Here is a 16,054-nt window from a genome sequence, read left to right on the forward strand (position 1 = left end):
TGCTGTTTTGTCACCATTTTACCTACTATAATTTGTATATTGCAATTGGCCATGTTGCAATTTGATTAATTGTGCAGCCCTAGGACAAAATCAAAAATATTATCTCTTGAGACTTGCACTGCCCTTACATTTTTAACATTTCTGTCCGCCCCCGTACTGATTTGGGAGGCTTCATGTGGATAAAATAAAGAATTAATAATTTAATCCCAGTGAAGCCAGTTCCATTCAGTAGCAGTGACAGCACAACCCACAGTGTCCATTAAGCAAATCCCACTACAAACTCTCACACAACCACACTCTTTCCTAATCACTGAGTCACTTCTCAAACAAATGATACCTGTGATAACACTTCACTGTTTGCCTCCCAGCCCCCCCTTTTTTCTTTTCTGTCAGTCTTTCTGCCTTTCTTTTCTCTTTGTGTGTGTATGTTTGGACCAGGAAGCAGCCGTCTTATCTGAACACACAACCCCAGTGGGCAGCAGGGCAGCCTGTGGAAGCTCAACTCTGGGTAAACTTTGCCTTAACTTTGAAGCTGGCCGTGTCAGTGCTTGTCCTCGGGGCTGCCCAGAGCACTCAGCACCGGTGGCTCTCCAAAGAGGAGGTCAATGGGACAGGTAAACAGGAAGTGCCAGCACGGTGATCGACAGGCTGTTTAGACACAAAGAGATGGATACCCGGAGAACGCTGACTCACTGACAAATCACCACACACTGACCGGATTTAGAATATACATGCTGCAGGGCGTGGGGGTGATTTCTTGTTCTCCTACTCACCTATAATAATTCATCTCCAATATTCACTTTTATGAATTATTTTGTTGCATTTATCTTCTGACTATTTGACATTTGTCTTTTTTTAACCAGTGAAGGAGGAGATGGCTCTAACGTGGCTCTTTATCGACAAACCGGGAAACATTTGTGTGATATTTTTCAGACACAGGATGCAACTCAGCACGAGCGCCACGCCCCTTTCTTGAAATGGCAACCAAATTGCATTTTATATTTGCCTCCAAGGTCAAAAAGCCTCTGTGCGAATCAATATTTCATCTGGCTAAAGCCATTACTGGTGCTCAAAGGGGAGTTGTGACATACAGTAAAAGGAGAAATGTTTTTACACTGTCTGGAGTTTGTCTCCCAGGGGGAGCTATTTGTTTGTGACACAGAGCTGGTTCACTTTCTGACGCAGCAGAGGAGGATGTTGCTCTGTTTTTCCCACAAATCTGAGCAAATATTCTAAATAAGGTCACGCTCCTGATCTTCTCCACCTCCTTAGGCACAGTCCTCTCTCTCATTGTCTTCAACTTTCAGGCAGTGCGTTACAGAACTGCTTAACTCCATCGTTCCCATGCATTGACGGTGAGGGTGCTCGCAGGCCAGCAGCAGCCTGGGTGGCGGACTGAGGTCTGGTCGCTGCAGCTTGCTCTCGCTAATCACGTTGATTATTGCGATTACAGACCGTTTCCCCCTCTGGTGTCACGCTGCAACTTACTGACCTGGATCTGACAGAAAGTCCCGGTTGCCATAAGCGATCTGTCTTCCTGTTCTCCTCCATCCAAGTCCCCACCACCCAAAATGCCCCCTCCTCCCCTCCCTCCCTCCCTTCCTCCACTCAAACACAATTGGTCCCTGAAGTAACTCCGGGACTGTTTCCTCATCACGTTGCCAAGCAAGTCATGACCAAGAAGTTTACTAGAAACACACACACACACACACACACACACACACACACACACACACACACACTCACACACTAATTTTGTGTCTACATTTCCCTTTTAGCCAGCTTCCTCTTTTTCATTAAAGGCTGGCAGTGGGATAAAGTTTTCCCTGCTACTGTGTGGCCAGCAGGCATGCAGATGTTTCTACCCTGCTCCTTGCCCATATGTTTATCAGATCCCTGCGCTGTTTCATAATCTACATTATAAGCACCAGGCAGATAACAAAGCCTTTGATTTGGGCCTGATTTCCCCTTATCCCCCATGTTAAATTTAGCACAGTGATTACTGAGCGTGATTATGGGCCTCTGCGGCCTTATGTAAATCATATGGGACCCACACACACCGAGGTCCTGCTCACAGGACGTGAGCTTGCATGGTCAATGGGCAAACGGGAAAGTAATGTTCAAGGACATGAGAATTTATCAAACGTTACCTTACTTCACCTTGCATTCAGAGGCGCTGGAAAGGTTTCTTTGACTTCTTATCAGTGTTCTGTTCCAAGTGTCAGTGATTTTCCTCCCTGGCAACACTTTCTAAAGCTTAACTCCCCTGTGTGGCATATTATAGTCGATTTGACCTCATACATTTTCAACCGAGCCTCAGAATATCACAGTGTTCCTGAGGCACAGCCCTATCAGGCCTCTTTGTTAATGGCACTCAGATAAGAACTCACTCCTAACACCCTAATGAGGTACATTTTATGGTGCCTTCTGACAGACAAAACTGCAAACAAAAGGCAGGAGAATGGATCTTGTTTACTCTTAAGTGCATGGGTTTCTTTTTCAAAACATTCCCTACATATCTCAGGTTTTTACTGACACAACAACAAAAATCTTATTACTTACAATATTTATATAGCACAAGTAATACATCCAACTCCAAGTGCTGATCAAGAAAAAGATTAAAGGGGCATTATGTAGTTTTGGAGAAGAATTTCAAATTAATTTTGTTGAAAACTGGCGCTTTAGGATGGCGGCCGTCCTGTCCTGCAATGCCAAAGTGTTGTTTTTTTTAAGAGTTGGGAATGAGACTCATTTCATCAACTTTTCTTACAAATAGCACCAGGTCAGTTTGTTTATTCAGTTTACTCAGTCAAAGAGTTTGTTTATTTGGGTTGTTTATGCATAAACAATCAGTCAATGAAGATCTTTCTCCTCTGATTAAAATTTCTTCCCCAAAACTACATATTGCACCTTTAATTCTGTGGCTTCTTGACATCACACTATGTCATCATGTCACATATTTAAAGTTAAAACAGAGTTTCAGACATAGGAGGAATACAGTGCTACAGCACTGGACAGTATGAGAACACTTCTAGTAGTCATGCAAAATAAAATTAGCTAGTTAGTTAGCAGCTAACTAGAAGAAGAACAACAACTGAAAATGTCTGCAAACAGATCAAGAACTACTGGGTAGACTACTAAATTGAATTAAACTAATTAATTAGACAGGGTATAATATAGTCCCAGGTCACGAAAGACCAGATGTATGCATTTAAGGGGTTAAACTGTATTTACCGAGGGAGAGTTTGCTGAACATGCATGTTCTTTGTCTGCAACGCCCTGCTTCACATTCAGTCAGTTACAAATGTTCCCACCTAAGGTCCGTGATGCATAATCACACCCTCTTACCTGAGCAGATCCATTGATCTTCAACAGCGTCTTGACTTGTGACACCTCTACAGCCGGAGCAACGGAAAAGGAGGGAGATGATTTTGTATATATCATTCCAACCCTACCGTTAGACCAGATCATTGATAATGGACTTCCAAAGCTAACATTTGTTACAATATCTGTGAATGATGAAAGACTAATATCTGTGCTACCGATTTATAAAAATTACTATCTGTTATGAAAAAGCAGTTTCTCAAGTGATGAATCCCGAGAGAAATTTCACCTGAATATACAGTTCTCCTTAGCTCTACAGAGCGTTTTAACTTCTTTCAGCTCATTGTTTTGGTTTCTGGGCCAGTAACTTTTCCTTTTCACTTTTTACGTCTCTCTTCTCTTATCAGCATCGTTTTCTGATGAAGGGCAGCAGCGTTGAAAGGGGTGAGACCCAATGAATCGCCCCCCCCAATTTCCGTCATCAGAAAGTCTGACAAGAACTCTGTCTGAACCATTAAGTCGGCCTTGTTGCCAACTGCTACTTTGTCACAACTGTCCAGCTTTAACTTTGCTGGAAGACAAGGTCTTTGACCCCTGCTCAGCTGATTCTCTTGGGGTCAAGCAGGTACAGCCTGCCACAAATGGACGCCACAACTAATTTCCTGCAGAACTGGAGACAAATTATGAATGTTTTCCCTGGTGAGCAAAAGAATAAATCAAAGCTTGTTAATCAAGTACCATATGCTTGTACTGAGGACATTTTTTTGTTTGGAGGGCAGCAGTCATTCAAGAGAAGAAACCCCCGGAGGAAACGATGGCGTGACCTCACACCAGAGGAATGCAAGATGCGGCTTAATTGATTAGAAGACCACATGATGGAGGTCTCGAGAGTGGAGAGTGGGTGTACGCCAAGCAAGTTTTTTTTTTTTGGAATAGGGAGGCGGGTGTTGACCTTGTGGAGGGCACAAAGGTCACAGGCCTGTAGGCTACTGGTGCCTGTCAGGAATTCATCCACAAAGACCTTTCATTCTAATAGATTCACATCAATTGACAGCTAAGCATGATCAATGATGACAAGACAGGGTGATCTGCTGGGCCAAGGGTGGCTGCAGGAACACTGTGTCCCTGTGGTCAGATTATTGTCCTCCCTGTTCCCTCTTTTTCCCATTACCTCTACTGCACCTCTCAGTCTGTTTCCGCCCTTCTTTCTTTGTTATTTGTGCTTTTCTGTGCAGTAAGGTGTTTGAGTCTCAGACAGCAGCAGGTGATGTGTCTGTGATCGTCACACGCACACAGTCTGAGCAGATGGAGCAGCATGGCATGTCTGGCAGATTACCTTGTTGGTGGTCGGACTGAACCCGATGCCCACTGCTGCTCTCCCGTCAGCACCACTAACAGTTCCTTTGTGGCGACACACGCATACCAGCACACTCAGACGGAGCTGCAACTGTGCTCTACATACTAAGCATCCTCTCCTCATGTACCTTGCATCAGTTATTTATATACCCGGCTTTCAGCTTGACCTCCAAAAACATCAAAACGCATCCTCAAAACAAAAGCGTCTAAATATAAAGTGCTTTGCATAAGTTGTCACACAGGAGATCTGTTTTAAGCTGGGTGTTTGACGCCGCTGGGACTTGACATTTCTTGCTTGGAACAATACTTTTCCGCTGTGGCACTTCATGTGGCAGGCAGGCTGTCCGATTTCTTAGAGCTGTCTCGACAAAAAGCTCGAGGGAGAACGGAGCGGGAGGGAGGGAGGGAGCAGGGGAGAAAGAGAAGGAGGCTGCCACATGCCTGTCAATACTCCAATCAAAGCCAATTCTCCAGAGACGGTCAGGGGGACGAGGGAGCATCACTATGACAACCCCCGGACCCCCAAAATCAGGACTTCAAAGGTGGGGAGGCGTCCTATTGAGAGAGTGGGAGACCACCTCCTGCAGTCATTTACATCTCATTAGGACATTACTGCCTTTTAACAGCGAGGCGTTTACACACACACACACACACACACACACACCCTCCATAATGTGCACATGCATGAAGGGAAGAAACCAAACTAGACATCCACGTCCAGTTTTATTACATAAACCTGACATGACTCATTAACTCAGGTAATCATGCAGTTAGTGATAAGCCACTTGATTCTTTTTTTTAGTCCAGTGTACGTTTAATATTTTCATTGTCTCCCGGCCGTCTGCGTCCCGTTTACTTTCCTCAAGCAGCAACTAACACATTTCACTACATACACACACATCTAATGACCTGACGTGTGGATTCATTAGTAACCAACAGGTGCGACGTCGTTAACACACTTATTGTTCCTTCCATATTAGGTCAACACAGATTTATCCAAGGTTAGTCAATGCAAATCAAATAGCGCGCGCACACACATTTGGAGGGATCGTGTGTTTGTGAGATGTCTCACTTTGTTCTGCACGTGAAGACACTTTGTCTGCTTTGATCACTGTGGAAATGTGATAGTGAAACGACTCTAGAAACTACATATGTTGTTTTCTCATCAATTATCTCATTATCTTGAGAAATCACGCTTTCGTTTTTGTGAGATAACGAGATAGATCAGTCCCTTATCACGAGAAAAACAAGCTTTGTAATCTCGAGATTACATAATTAACTTGTAATCTCTAGATAACAATTACAAGCGTGGTACTTTTCGGTTTTTTGGCTTCCGTACTTTTATGCACGGGGCATCTATGTTTTAAAACCTTATAACTGTATGCTTTTTTATTTGATAATTTAGGATTTTTTTCCCCCACCATGGAGGTTATATTTTCATCTGTATCTGTTTGTTTGTTGGTTGGTTTGTGGACAGGATTACACAAAAACTAATGATCCGATTTCCATGAATCTTGGATGGAGGATGGGACTCTGCCCAGAACAGACCCTTGCAACTCCAGATAAAGGGACGGATCCCAGAATTTTTTCTTACTTTCTTTAACATTGTGAGATAGGGCTTTTTTTTTTTTTTTTTTTTTACATTTTCATTAATTTCACAAGAAATTATCAATGGATCTTGATGAAAAATTCTGACACATTTAAGTAGCTATTATCTATGAGGGGACTGTTTGACCTTGGCATTTTAGTTGCCATTTTTATCATCTCTGAGAACCTGACTGTAGTTGCAAATGCAGTTTTGTTATTAGAGAAAGTGACAATGAATTTCTCCTGAACTCTTTAGTCTTTTAGTTTTCCAAACCGTTTTGGTTACATCTTCCTATATTCTTGAAATGTAGGACTTAATGATCTTTTTGTTCTCATCCCACCATAACTCAAAATACAAGCTTGGTTTGCTCTAATGTTTATAAACAAATATGTAAACACATGGCTTTAAAGTACATCTAAAACTCATGTTAGCTCCTGCAAACTGCTACTCCTTGTAACGAGAGCGCTGTCTGTTTATAGGTCTTTAAAAAAACTGTTAAAAGTTGCATGTTGCACCTTTAACTCTCACCATATTCAACTATGCAAAACAGCGTCACTTTCACTGTGATGACAGCATACATACCCGCTTGCTGTTTGTACATAACATAGCCAGACTCTCACTTTCTATCCTGTTGTACCTATCACATAATGGCTGTATTCCCTTATACTGTACGTTTTGGAGATTGACTTTTAAAGCCATTTTTACTGTCACTACTACTTCACTTTATTGTTCATTCTGTACATTAAAGTTACTACAAGTAACTTTAATATCTTGTGTCTGCTTCTTTTTAACTGGCTTACGTCCTACTCATTGCAACTTTAACTGGGAAAATGTAAACACAGGCTCTTCCAGTCTTCACGGGGACCCGGCAGCAGGCGTTAGGAAAAACTAAATAGAAAAAGTTAATCTTCGCACTGATGGTCTTATTTGTGTATGTAGGTCATATAGAGGTAATAAATTGTGACAGTTTCATAAGCAAATTAAAACTTCTTACAGTAGCTTTAATTCGTGTCTTTATGTGTCTTTCTACTACATTTTGTTGTTCTCCTGTTAGTCTGCTGTGTGCAATGACAATTAAGTTGAGTCTCAATAAATCTAAACCTAATCGTAAACTACTACTACTCTCTAAACCACTAACTGTACAGCTATGTTTTGATATTAGCACCGCTAACTATTTCAAGTACGACTGCAAATACTACAGCTGTTATCACTACTAATCATTTCTAATATAGTACTACTGCATCCTTATAGCTGAACCTTTTCACATACATCTACTAACCACAGATATACATGGTTAAACACTAACACATACCACTCAGTATGTGGTGTCAACAGACATGACACACCATGAGGGCTAAAATTATGAGCAGAACCTGGAGCTCTGAATAGCAGAGGAGGGTCCAGCACAGCAGGAAAGAATCACTCATCACAGAGACAAATGGATCCTTTGCCCACTGATAGCTAAATGCTGTTAGGACGGCCATTTTTCTGGACCGCTGACTTCCTGTTTAGACCAGGCTTCAGCAAATCACCAGCGGTATCATTTAAACGGTGCCAACAACACCACTTCCTGTCAACACAAACATTCGCCTCAAATTTATGGCCTTGGTTTCCTTCTTCTCACCTCGCAGGCAAATAATTGTTGTTGTTTAAGTGAATGAACTTCTCCTCTCTTTTCTTTTTGACCCCTTCCTAATTCTCGTAACTCATGCTAATCTGACTGCAGCCGACTGACAGGACGGAGCATGTTTGCAGGAAGTGAAACGTTCCATTTTCTTTCTCCTCCAAACTGCACATTGATGATGTCAGGGGTGATATATCGACCAGGCGGCTGGGAACCCAACCCTTGAGGAGGAATGTATTTGGACTCACACACATACACACACATGCATGCACATACAAATGCACGCACACAGACACACACTGAAGGCCTCTCCTGCCGGAGGTGTTGAAATGCTTGTAAGTCTTGAAATGCCAGTTGAGACGCAGAGCTCGCCTTTCACACACACCGTGCAGCGAGAGACAAGAGAGCTGACAAATGGATGCGTTGAAACATATTAACCATCTCCCTTTGTGAGCAGACAAACATTTAATCTGGCTAATGACCCCTGAGGATCAAAACAAATGCAGGGAGATAAAGATGGGTAGAGGAAGGAGGAGGGGAATGCTAAAAAGAGCTCACTGACCTCCAGGAGGACTCTGCAGGGTTCGCTCAGGCCACGGCTCTGTCAGGGGTATGTGTGTAAATGAACAAATTAAAGTCAGAGTCAGTGGACAAATTAAATACCTGTTCTTACACATCAGGCTGGTGTTTAGGAACATACAGTGCTTGTATGTGTGTGGTGAACATATCCAAACAAAAGCTTTTACTATCGCAGTCTCCATCAGTGTTTATCACAATAAACAAGTCACTTAGCGTGACGTTATCTCAATAGTTTTCTTCCCCTCAAACCCACATCGACTCTCTATCTCCAGTCAGTGATCGCGGCAGTAGTGTTATGATAATACAAAACGCATCATGTCTTATCTGTTATCTTGTCCTTATATCAAATCTAACCAACAGCTGCACCAACCAGTCAGGGGAGGTCAACCTTTTGTTACCTCTCAACACATTGTCTCTGTTGAAATAGTCTGACACACAGACTAAGCCTGTTGTGGTTGTTGGAAAAACTTTGCATTTCTTTGTTTGAACAGGAAAAGTGTATGAATTGTTTGATACGCACAAAATGAGAACAATGGGGTCTTTACGATACCCTTCAACAAAATTATCTACCTTAAAGGGGCACTCTGTCATTTTGAAGAAACTCAAACTTGGAATTTTAATATTGACAATATTAATGAGGTAATAAAACAAACCATAAGTGAATAAACAAGCTGTTCTCAGAGGAAAATAAGGTCCCAGAACACTGTTTGAATCTAGAAAGTGTGATAACACACAAGTGGCATATGTTCAACCAGATGTGTCACGGAAAGCTGAAAATTTCATCTTGTTGTCTTAAATATTAGGACCAAAGCTTCTTTTAGAATATGATATGACAACATTCTGTTTTGTTTAGAGCTGCAGTGATACGTCAATTAATAGATCTGTCAATCAAAAGCAAGAAAATGTGTTGCCAACTATCTTGATAATTATTTCAATAATTTTTCAAGCCAAAACATCACATGTTTACTGGTTCCAGCTTGTTAAATCTGTGACTTTGTTGCTTTTCTTTGTCATTCGTGATAGTAAATGAAGTATCTTTGGCTTTTGGACTGTTGGTTGGACAAAAGAAGTGATCTGTAGACGTTACTCTGGGATCGTGAAGCTCACTTTTCACAATATTTTGATTCTTAGACGAAACGTTTATATTGTGAAAATAATCAGCTTAGTAATTGATAATGAATAATCGTTAGTTGCAGCCCTATGTCAGAGGATGTCACATAAATTGCTGTGAGAATACGTTGACTGTTGGCCAGGGGACTGACAGCTGCACCATCAGTAGACAAAATGATTTAAAAGAGGCAAATAATGTGATCTTAAGTGGGATAATGCTGCAGCAATGAAGCACAACAGCTATAGAATAGATAAAGACGGATTAGATGAATATGAATATTCATTTGATAAATAGTGTTGATCATTTGCTTATAAGAGTGGAGTTCATTTAAGAGTCTGTGGCTCTCCTGTCTGTGTGATTGACCCCCATACTGACATCAGTTAAATAAGGCTTCCTTCTCCTGATTCACGACTCAACAAACTCACCAAAGCCTCCATTTTTTTCCAAAGAGCAACAATAGGCCTGTAAAACTGTCACAGCAAAACTGAATTTACGCGTGACACTTTAAACAGTCGGACTAAACGTTTCTCCCAGGCTGAGACAGGAGAGGTTTTGTAAATGGGTGGAGGCTGTTGGCTTCATTGTGGTACAGTGACTCTGGTTGAGCTGGCAGGGGAGCTTTCTTTTTCATTGTGAAACCGACCAAACCAACTGGATCGTGTTGCCCGTGCTGTTAATCCATCACTGATATTGATTTCCAATTGATCGTCAGGCCTCCTAATGATGTTCACCTTCAGGGCCAAGCTCATTGATTCCCGGTCACTTGATCCATAACTGGTAACGCGATCCATGCAACAACAGTGATGCACAATTATCTCCCATTTTATGCTCTAATGGGAACTGGTGAAGCTGCAACTGATCAATCCAATGAATAAATAAACAGAAATCACTGACATGGGACATTATAAAGCTTGATTAAAAATCTAATAGTTAAAATACATGTTAAGTTTATGTTAAGTCCTCTCATACAGTTATCTGTCTCTAATCTATACTTTCATTTCAGCTAAAGGATGAGAAAACATAGACGTGCATATCGCTTCTCATCTGTGAGAGAGCTCCCACACAGAGAGGATGCCTGGTTACCGTCTGCGTGAAATCTCTAAACACATTCCTCACCTGGTCCACTGGTGGAGGGTAACGACATTTCTTCCAGTTAATGTGTCTGATACTTCCTTAACAGGAAACCTCCAATGACATAAGTAATGTAAGCCAGTATCCTAACTGACACAGAGATATGGCATAGCTTCATGAAGTTGTGTATCACTGTCAGTGGTGGAAGAAGTACTCCGATCATTTACGGTGAGTGGTAATAGTGGTAGTACCACAGTGTAGAAATACTCTGTTACAAGTTAATGTCCATTCAAAACTCTCTTAGCTTCTAAGTATAGCTAAAGTACCAAAAGTAAAAGGACCCATTTCAGAGTAACGTATATTAGATTATTGGATTATAATTTGACTGATCAATGTGTGTATGGTTTTATTGTTGGAGCTGGTAAAGGTGGTGCTAATTTTATTTGCTTTACATGCCAGTGTGTAGCTTAATATATACTGATAATATATCATATCTTATTTGTTGATAAGATTTCATTGTCTTTTCTTTTTCTTTGATATCCAAAATTAATTCATGAGGAAAATTGAGGATTAATTGTTTCTTCAGTAATTTCACACATTGTTGGTTGATTTATATATTTTCCGACATTTATTAATATGATTAAACCAACAAACCAACCAACCATCCAACATACAAACAAACCAACCAACCAACCAACAACCAACCAACATACAAACCTACAAACCAAGCAACAAAGCAACATACAAACCAACCAACCATCCAACATACAAACAAACCAACCAACCAACCAACAACCAACCAACATACAAACCTACAAACCAAGCAACAAAGCAACATACAAACCAACCAACCAACCAACCAACAAACAAACCAACATACAAACCAACCAACCAACATACATACAAACCTACAAACCAAGCAACAAAGCAACCAACAAACCAAGCAATCAATATACGAACCAACAAACCAAACAATCAACATACGAACCAACAAACCAAGCAACCAACCAACAGACATGGGGGAAAACCTCTTCCTCAGTGGAGATAATTACTCAAGTAAAGTACAATAGAGGAAGCACTCTTTGGCTAAGAAGTTAAAATACCTTTGTTGAAGAAATTCTTAAAAACAAAGACAATGCATGTAACAAGTAACAAGTCAGCTTGTTTTTAACATGCATGTCTATGTTTTTAAGAATTGTACCATCAAAAAGTCATCTGAATAAAAGCTTTGTAACATTTAGCCAGAACAGTGCCTTGGATCTTTGTTTTTTAAACTGTTTCCCACCATAACATTTAGTTTGAACTTCCAAGCACTCAAGAGTCTTGCTAAAGCAGAGGTACCTCAAAATTGTACTTACTGTAGGTACAGTACTTGAATAAATGTGCTTTGCTACTTTACACCACCAATGACTGTAACATATTGTGTTCCTTTCTATATATGAGGATATTTCCCAAGAGGAGTGTGCCTTTAAATCCATTTTTCCAACTGTCTCCAAACACATTTGCTAATGTGACAAAGGAAGGATTAACCTGGGTGGAATGGATTGCACCTGAGATTCTGGCAGTAATGTGCAGAAACATTACTCAAGTGGAAAAAGTGATGTTTATGTGCTCCGTGAATCATCTGATGTGCCGGTTTAATTGTACAGGTAGACCTGTGGGCATACTTAGACACAGTTTGGAGGGCAAGATCTAACAAGACAGCAGCCACTTCCCCTCACACAGGCACACTTCTGGCACTCTCAAAATCCAATATCGAAAAAGGCCAAAACATTTCCTCCACAAGTTTATGCTTCCCAAAATAGACTTGATGGGAAAATATGGCCCCAAAATAGACATGGGAAAGCGTTTTTTTTTTCCACAGCATACTTGTCGTATTGGTTTATATTCAAAATAACTTTGATTGTTAAGAAAATGCTTTGGTAGGGTTGTTCGCTGAGGAATTTTTATTAAGTTCTCACACAGATTCCTCAGTGCTTTGTTGCAACTCGCTCCAGCTTTTCTCTACAAGGCTCAATCTCTTGCAAAATCTTGATGAAGTCATTTCTGGCAGCGAGATTGCAAAAAAAAAAGCTTCTTTTTACCTGAATCATCATCTGAGGATCGTGTACAGTCAGATTCTGTGCAGTATAAGTGGGATACAAAGCAGAAATTGTCTTCCACGTCTAGAAGAGTGCCCTCGAGCAATTTTAACAAGACACAATACCCAGGTACTGTATCTGACCTGATAACAAGAACAGTAAACTTGAACTTGGTGGTATTCCTCAAGAGATTCTCTATCAAAGAAAACCGTTCATGGACTTGTCTTTACATTTGTTTCGTCAAAACTGTGTTTCCTAGTGATGAACAAAACATGTGGCACTGTAAATAAAGTCTGGCTTTGGCACATTCAAAAATTCGTAAAGGAATGGAAACAATGCCAAGAACTCAAAAAAAAAAAAAGTTGATCCGATATGTAAAAGTGTTTGATTGGATTGCTGTTAAGTCGTTTTAGGGATAAAGTTAACGCCTGGCTTAGTTCGGGGTGAGGTGAAGGTGAAGGGGGGTTGGTGAAGGGGAATGTATAGGCTCCAGCCTCTGTGTTGAGGTGGAGGGTCTCGCTGGAGCTGGAGCTGAGATGTAATGATGTGGATCATGGACAAACATGGCCTCTTGTTGGTTTGTTTGAGGGGAAGATGCCACTGTGGAATCTGACTGGACATGATTAAAGAAGAGGAGACTTAATGCCTTCTACAGAGGTACTGAGTGAGAACGCTGTGCATAGCTCTGAGCTGCTGTAGGAAACCTTTAGCTGGTTAACAAGCTCAATTTGTCTTGTGCAAGCTCTTAAATAGACCATACATGAAGCGCCTGAAGTCATACATGGGGCTTTGCTACCACTCTGAATGTTTGACTTTGCTTGTGCTAAAATAGACCTGGGTTATTCAGGTGTGGAAATACCACAGTGACGAATAAGCGCTTACCCAATAATTAAAAAAAGAAAACAAGTGTTGCTCAGAAAGCCACGAAAACACATGATTCATGTATATTATATCTCCAGGGCATTGTAAATTAGAAGAACGTTTGTTGTAGAGGATGGGACAGGAGACAGAAGCTTGTTTTTTGTAATGTAAGAAGTAATGTTCATGTCCGACAAACATTTCACAACTTCAATATTATTTTTTGGGTGTTTTTTTTGTTTCCCTCCTGTGTTCCTGTGCTCGTCACTGTCTGATTTCCACCCCCCCCAACACCTGTGTCACATCAACCTCATTAGTGCTGCCCTGTTTCCAAAGTCTCTTCACCTGCACCTCATCCCCTTGTTAGTTTAGTTTGTGTTCTCGCCTGTGTTATTACCTCACTCTTTGTTTGTTCCCTTTCCCCACATCAGCCCCATGTCTCCAGTGTTCCTCGTGTTCCTTCCTGCGTTCCCTGAGCTTCTGGTTTGTTCTTCTTTTGGTTTCGGTGTTTTTCTTTTTCTTTTATCGTGGATTCGCCCCGGCCTGTTTTTGTTAGTTTGTTGCATGCTTATTGGACTTTAGTTTTTTTTACGATTTTGAAATTTACTGTTTCAACCTGCCTGCCTGTTTGTCTGCATTCGGGTCAGCATCATTTTGCAAACTGTGACAACGTCTGGAGAAAAGGATTTGTAGGATTTGCACCACAATGCTTCATTTTAAATGGCGTGTCATAACACATTTTACCTTTATCAGATTCACTCCTGCGATTTTGATTTCAATTAACTGTGGAGCCCTAGTGCAAGTAGTTAACAAAGCACCACTAGCGAGCCTATATGAGATAAAAACGCTTTTTTACCACCAACAGTCAACGTCAGTATCAACCATGACTGTACACCTGCTGTATTCATTCAGGTCAGCTGCATCTCTAAATTGTTTACACTGACAACAAAATGATGACATCAATAAGAACCAGCACACCCACACAAACACACACTCATACACACAGTTCAAATATTGATATGATGTGCGTGCTCTCTGACCCAACACAGCTTGTGCTGATGTCACTGCAGCAGGTTTTACTCACAACATGCTTGTCTTTGCGCTATCCACTGGGGTGACTTATGAATCTTTTATCAAAACTGGCCTAATTGCTTAACCATCCATGGCCCGGTCCAGCGGTGAATGGCGGGAGGGAGACTGGGCATGCCATAACTGTCATAAAAACAACAAGCAAAGACGCCAGCATTTAGTCCAAGTCTGCCCTTTTCGCTACGTGCCTCTGTCTATTTTTATATTACTTTTATTTATCCAAGGTGGTCCAATTATGAAAATGTTTTTATATTGGGGGAGACTCCATACTGAGCAATAATTCTATGAATATAATAAGTTGTCAACAACTGGGGAGAATAACATAATTTTCTTTTATTTGTGTGGATGGGTGGGAGGGGGTTTACTGATATGAATACAAATCAGCAGTAACCAGACATAATAATCATATCAACATCTGGGCAATTTCAGTGCAAATCAGTGGGTGAACATGTGCAGTTTGTGTGCCAGACAGCATAAAGCCAATATTCCCCGATCCATCTGCTTATTTTCTGAAGTGTTTATTCTGCATTGGATAAAATAAAAAAAAGCAGCAGTACACAGCTTCCTGTCCTAACCCTGGACAAAAAAAACAACTTTCCCTTCTGTTCTCACTCCCACTCTCTGCTCTGTTTTGCAGCAGAGGAAGCTGCTGCTGCTGCTGCTGCTGCTGGTGGTGGTGGTGGTGGTGGTGGTTCTGAAGGGGCAGAGCTGAGCAGCAGTTGGAGAAAAAAAGGAAAAGAGATCGGATGGACAAGACGAGCCTGTGGGGAGTTTTTTGACTCCCAAACCATCCCCACACAGTTCCTGGGAGCTGACAAGCCTGTCCCAGGAAACTCCCTGCTATTCCTACCCTGTGGACAAAACAGCTGCACGTTCTCACTTTTTTGCTTTTGAACTCAACCGAGGGAGAAAAAATTCTGATTATTCTAACTGCAAGGGCTGTTGTTCGTAATATTTATAAAAGGTAATTATTTATGTTAAGATAATTGTAATAAGTGTTAGTTAATATCCTTATAGGATGACTATTAACATTTTAAAGTGTTAATAATATCACAATAAACAAATTATTGTTAGATTATAAGACATTTATAAGAATTTATAAGAACATTAAAGGTGCACTATGTAGTTCTGCGGGAAAAACATTTCAGTCGGACAAGAAAGAACGTTAATGACTGATCTTTTTTATGTCCAAACAAACCCAATAAACAAGCTCTCTTTGCTTTCATGACTGAATAAACAAACTGAACTTAAAGGACAACGCACCATCATACTGTTTATATTTGGCGGACCCTGCCACCTTTCTAGCTTCAAACAGTGTTCTTGGGACCTTGTCTTCCTCTGAGAACAGCTTGTTTATTCAGTTATGGAAAAAA

The sequence above is a fragment of the Pagrus major genome, chromosome 22 (genome assembly GCF_040436345.1).
Source record: "Pagrus major chromosome 22, Pma_NU_1.0".
NCBI classification, from domain to species: domain Eukaryota; kingdom Metazoa; phylum Chordata; class Actinopteri; order Spariformes; family Sparidae; genus Pagrus; species Pagrus major.